Raw genomic sequence first — 6,524 nt, 5'->3', positions numbered from 1 at the left:
CATACCTTTCAACACCCGCTTCATTGATTTACTTTGTATTAGGCCTTTCTTGAAAGAGTTGCCTGCACTGTCTGTCCCCAGACTCTTTCTTGCCACCTTTTTTTCTGAACCACTTAAGTCAGGGATTCACTCCACAATTACACTAAGATGACTCTTTTCCAGGTCACCAGTGACCTCCATCTTGCCACATCCAATGATTGGTTTTCAGTGTTCATCTTGCTCAAACTCTCATCAGCATGTGACAGTTTGCCACTCCCTCCTCTTAGCTTCTGGGTGTTCTTTCTCACCTCTCCTCACTGGCTGCTACTTTGGCAGTCTCCTTTGCTGCCACCTCTCATTCCCCAACCTCTGCAAAGTGCCCTGAGGATCACTGCTGAAGCCTGTCCCCATACTTACTCCCTAGATGAACTCATTCAGTCTCATGGCTTCAGAGACCACTGAAGGGCTGACAACTCCCAGCTATACATCTCCAGCTCAGAGTTCGCCACCAAACTCCAGCCGTGTCTATGTAACTGCTGACTTCACATCTCCACTTGAATGTTTTATCAGTCAGCTCAAGTTGCCATAACAAAAAACCATGATGAACAACAGAAACTTATTTTCTCACAGTTCTGGAGGCTGGAAGTCCATGATCAGGTTTTAGGCAGTCTTGCTTTCTCCTGAGGCCTCTTTTTCTGACTTGCTCATGGCCACTTCCATGTGTCTGTGTGGCCTTTTCTTTCATATTGGATTAGGACCCCACCCTCATGACCTTTTTATTTTTTATTTTTTATTTGTTGAGACAGGCTTTAGCTCTGTCGCCCTGGCTGGACTGCAGTGGCATGATATAATCACAGCTTACTGCAACCTTGAACTCCTGGGCTCAAGTGATCCTCCTGCCTTACTCTTCTGAGTAGTGAGGACTACAGGTGCATACCACCACACCCAGTTACATTTTAAATTTTTTTGTAGAAATGGAGTCTCTTTATATTGCCCAGGCTGGTCTTAAACTCCTGGCATCAAGCAATCCTCCTGCCTTGGTCTCCCAAAGTGCTGGGATTATAGGCATGAGCCACTGTACTTGGCCCTAATTTAATCTTAATTACCTTGATAAGGCCCTGTCTCCAAATACAGTCACATTGGGAGCTAGGATCTCAACATAAAAATTTGGTGAGGGCACAAGTATACATATGTAACAAACCTGCACGTTATGCACATGTACCCTAGAACTTAAACTATAATAATAAAAAATAAAAAATAAATTAAAAAAAAAAAGAAAAGAAAATCTATCAGAGATGTAGTCAAAATAGTAATTCCCAGAGTAGATTTCGAGGTCAGGTCAGGTCTCATCTGAAGTATGGTAACTATTTTGTAAACAAAATATTAGTCAAGCCAAATTAAGGAAAATCTCCTTTATCAGCTGCATCTCAATCTCTAGGCTTATTGATTGAGATTCATTATAAAAGAAAGAGATTAGATTATGTAGCTTAAACTATACTAGAAAATTGATTCAAACATTAGAAACATAATATGATCAAGGCACTATGAATCAGTGTGAGATCTCTCACTCCTAGCTGTGTGATTACTGGCCAATTTCTCATGCTTCATACATCATCTGTAGTATGAGGGGTTGGGATTTAATTATCTGAAGTCACTTACGACTCTAAATTTTAATTTTAGAGATCTTCGTCAATAAGATTGTAAACAACAGGTGCTTTATAGTTAACCTAAAAATGTAATTGATCAAAACTTTATAGTAATCAAACATAAAATTTCCTCAAGCCATGTCCTCAACTCTTACCCAACTCCTAGAAATGTCCTGGTGTCTCTGAGAACCACTATTTGAAAATGACTGTCTAGGGGAATAGTACAGTGTGTTTATTTTTTGAAGGCTTATTTTATTTTAATGATTGATCTATGCAATACCGAGGCCATTATGTACAGATAAGTGAGGGGAGCTTTATTTCTTGGTCTTTTCTGTACTGGACAAAGTCTTGATGATATACTCATTGGTCTGGAGGCACTCAACACAATGAGACAATCTGTTTAATACTTCATTCAAAGCTATGCAACTTTTTTTTCTGATGTTCAATTTCACCTTCTTCAAAGAACAGTTCAAATTCTACATCCTACAATTGAATCTCTTTCTGATTATCTTAGAAGTAATTTTTTTTCTCTATATTGTGACAGTTCTTCTTGTTGCTTTTATCACATTCCATGTCAGAGTATAGTCATTTATATATTGATTCATTTTTATCTCCTCTCCTACCTAGATCATAAGCATTTGAAATACAGTGATTTGTTTTGTCTTCTCTCCTCAGACTACCAACATATTGCCTTTATAACTGTTGGAATATTGTACATTGTGGAGCCTAATAAATATGAAAATTGAAAAAAAAATTTGGTGAGGGCACAATTCAGTCTGTAACAGATGTCCAGTGGGCACCTCATCTTCTTGGTGAATGGCAGTTCCATCCTTCCAGGTGCTCAGGCTGAAACCCTATACTCCCCTCTTTCTTGCTCGCTGCACATTTCAGTCCACCAGCAAATCCTTCTGTCTCTGCTTTAAAAACGTACGTGGATTCTAACTGCTTCTTTCTGCTTTCACTGCCATCACCCTGATCCAAATAATCATCATTTTAAAACTATATTAAGAAAATGGCCTCTTGTGGCCAGGTGCGGTGGCTCACGCCTGTAATCCCAGCACTTTGGGAGGCCAAGGCAGGCAGATCACAAGGTCAGGAGATCGAGACCATCCTGGCTAACCTGGTGAAACCCTGTCTCTACTAAAAATATAAAAAAATTAGCCGGGCGTGGTGGCAGCTACCTGTAGTCCCAGCTACTCGGGAGGCTGAGGCAGGAGAATGGTATGAACCCAGGAGGCAGAGCTTGCAGTGAGCTGAGATTGCTCCACTGCACTCCAGCCTGGGCAACACAGCGAGACTCCATCTAAAAATAATAATAATAATAATAATATAAAAAAAAGAAAATGGCCTGTTGCACTGTCTCCTGTTTCTGCCTTTGGCCTTTAAAATCTTTTATCAATGTGCCAGTAAGAGTAATCTTTCTAAAACAGAAGTCAAGCCATGTCACCTTCTGTTCAACCCCCTGCCACAGGAGACCCCATCTCATTCTTTTAGTGGCCAGAAAAGCCCTGTGGGACACTTCTCTGATTGCCTGGTATTCTGCTGCTTGCTCCTACTACTCAGCCACACTATTCTTGCAGTACCTTGGGGCACGTTCTTACCTCAGGGCCTTTGCATTTGCTGTTCCCTCCAGCTGAAATGCTCTTGCACTGGATATTATGTGTTGTGCTTCCAACATCTTTGTCAGATATCTGCTCAAATATGACATTTTCATCCAGGCATGGTGGCTCATGCCTGTAATCCCAGCACTTTGGGAAGCCGAGGTGGGTGGACCACCTGAGATCAGAAGTTCGAGACCAGCCTGGCAAACGTGGCAAAACCCCATCTCTACAAAATACAAAATTAGCCAGGCATGGTGGCGGGCACCTGTGATCCAAGCTACTCAGGAGGCTGAGGCAGAAGGATCGTTTGAACCTGGGAGGCAGAGGTTGCAGTGAGCTGAGATCATGCCACTGCACTCCAGCCTGGGCAACAGAGTGAGACTCCATCTCAAAAAAAAAAAAAAAAAAAAGACATTTTCAGAGAGGTCCTCTTTGACTATCTTACAAAAAATAGTGCTCTCACTCTTGCTGTGCAAACTCGATTTCCTGTACCCTACTGTATGTATTTTTGAAACAGTCATCACCATGTGATACACTCTTTCTACATTATTTTCTTGGGCATTTGCCTATTGTCACCTTTTCTCCCTACTACCATGTGACTCCATGAGGGCAAACACTTAATCTGTTATGTTCACTGGGGCATCTCCAGAACTTGCCTGAAACCCAGTAGGTATTCAATAAGTTCTAGAGGGATGAATGAATGACTCCTCTCACTGTAAGGGAGTTTGGGATATGTAGTCTTTATCTGGGCACATTTCTACCTGTTCTCTTTGTAGAGGAGAAACAGATGAGGATGTTGGATAAGCAGCTCAGCATGTTCCCCAACATGTAAGGGAGTCATGTCGAGTTCTGCACTCTCCTTCTTGGTACACATCCTCAGAATGCATCCTTTGCAGAAGCAGGAAGTGCTTGTGCTTGCTGTGAGCCTTTGTGGACAGAGGCAGGATCATGCTGGCTAGAATCCAGTGGACAAGGTAAGGAAATGTAAGCATTGAGGAGGGGTATGCATTTGTTGTATGAGGTTCAAGGAGGTCCTGCCTCAACGAAGAGGGTCACACAGACCCCTAGGAAGACTGGACTCTGTGCACTGGAGCTAGTGGGTCTCTGGAGATATGAGGATCACAAGCCTGATTTCCAGAGTGTGGCATGGAATGGTGCTGGGTGTGTATCTTAGTCTGTTTTGTACTGCTATAACATAATAACTGAGATTAGGTAATTTATAATAAACAGAAATTTATTTTTTATGGTCCTGGAGTCTAAGTCCAGAATCAAGGGGTTGGCATCTCATGAGGGCTGCTTGCTGCATCATTACATGGCAGAAGGTGGAGACGGCAAGAGATAAAGTGCACACAAGAGAGGCAAGAACAAATGTGTTCCTCTATAGTGAACTCATTCCCACGATAATTAACGTACTTCCACAATCATGGCATTAATTCATTCACGAAGTCAGAGTCATCATGGCCCAATCACCTCTCCACAGACCCATCTCTTAGTACTGTTACAATGGCAATTAAATTTCAACATGAGTTTTGGAGGGAACATTCAAACATAGCAGCATGTCATTCTTCATGTTCATCTCTGAGCATACTCCCACCCTTGCTGTTTCCATCCTTGAGGCTTTGCCTTTCATCCCCAAGACTGGCCTCAGCCCATACTCTATTGTACCAATGCCAAAAATTGAGGTTTAAAGTCTCACTGAGTAATCTTAACCAAAGATATATTGTAAACCAATAGTCACTGAATTCTACTTGCTCACCTGTGGATATTAGTTGGGTATGTAAGTTAGTGTTTGCTGCTTAAAATAGCAGCTGTTTATGAGCTCACAATTCTGTGGGTTTGCAATTTGGGCTGGGATCAGTGGGGTGGTTCTTTTGCTCTCAGTTGGGCTCACACGTTCAACTGCAGCCAACTTCTGTGTTGGCTGAGGCTGGCTGGTCTAGGTCCAGGATGGCTTATCTCTACTTTGTGTGGTCCCTCATAGTTGGCAGGCTGGCACAGGCTTGTTTTCATGGCAGCCCCACAGGGCTCTGAGGGAGCAAATAAGAGCATGCATGACTTATTGAGGCCTAAGCTCAGATCCCAAACTCCATCACATCTATTACATTCTGTTGGTCAAAACAAGTTGTCACAAAGGCTAGCGTATGAACCACAGAACTATGAATGAGAAAGGAGAGAGATATGTCTTCATCCAGGGGCCTGTTTTTTGTAGGCCCTCGGTCTGCTCCTCTCTTTCCCAGCAGTAGTGGGTTCTGTGGAGACCTCTGCTTTCTGCCCTTGGACTAGACAGCTGTGTCTGTGAGCTCTGTGACCGTTTTTTCAGTCAGGCTTCATAGAAGCTCTCAGAGACATGTTTTTGCTTAAAAGCCTTTTGATTTTCCTGGTCAGTTGTCATAGTTGGAGCTTTTTGGCAAGGCTTCAGCCATTCATATCTAATCCTGTACAATGATTAATGGAGGTGGTTTCACTTTTATTGTCCCTCTGTGGCAGCCTGTCTCCCCAGTGGCTGGGACAGAAGCTGCTCACAGGTCTGTGGCTATTGATGGGCAGAGCCAGAGACATGCTGTGCTCATTCTAGGACGTGGTGGGGATGGAGGTATGGGTCACATCCTGCTCTAATACCTTGGCCAACAGTTTTAACTTTTCCTAACTGCCTCCCACAGTATCATTTCCCTCATATTTATAAATTATATGATAAGACTCACTTTTGCTATCATCAGTTTGTCCCGCTACTGGACCATCAGCATACAAACATGCTATCATTTCTCCTATCTTAAAATGTTGATCTTCTCTTGACTCCATGTCTCTTTTCCCACTACTCTTCAGTGATGAACTCTTAAAAAATATAACTATACTCACTCTCCCAATATATGGGCTTCCATTTCCCCTTAAAGCCTCTCTGATCAGGGCTCCTACTCACCTCCTCTGAAATTGCTCTTGGCAAGGTCAGTTGCTAAGGCCAATGGTCATTCTCTGTCCCTGTCTGATTCTGCACAGGTGGTCATTTTCTCCTTGAGAAACTTTCCACTCACTTGGCCCTCTCCTCTCTTCTTGCTGGCTGATTCATCCTCATTTCCCTGACCACTGAATATTGGAGGGCCCTAAGGTTCAGGCTCCAGGCCTTTCCTCTTTCTTATGTATGTCTCCTTAGTGATCTCATCCTGCCTGTTGGTTCCATTGGTCTATGTGTCTGTTTTTATGCCAGTACTATGCTGTGCTATATACTCTGTACTATAATTTGAAGTCAGGTGATGTGATTCCTCCAGTTTTGTTCTTTTTGCTCAATATAGCTTGGCTATTC

Source organism: Rhinopithecus roxellana, chromosome 1 (assembly GCF_007565055.1).
Source record: "Rhinopithecus roxellana isolate Shanxi Qingling chromosome 1, ASM756505v1, whole genome shotgun sequence".
NCBI classification, from domain to species: Eukaryota; Metazoa; Chordata; class Mammalia; order Primates; family Cercopithecidae; genus Rhinopithecus; species Rhinopithecus roxellana.
This window is presented reverse-complemented; position numbering follows the sequence as displayed.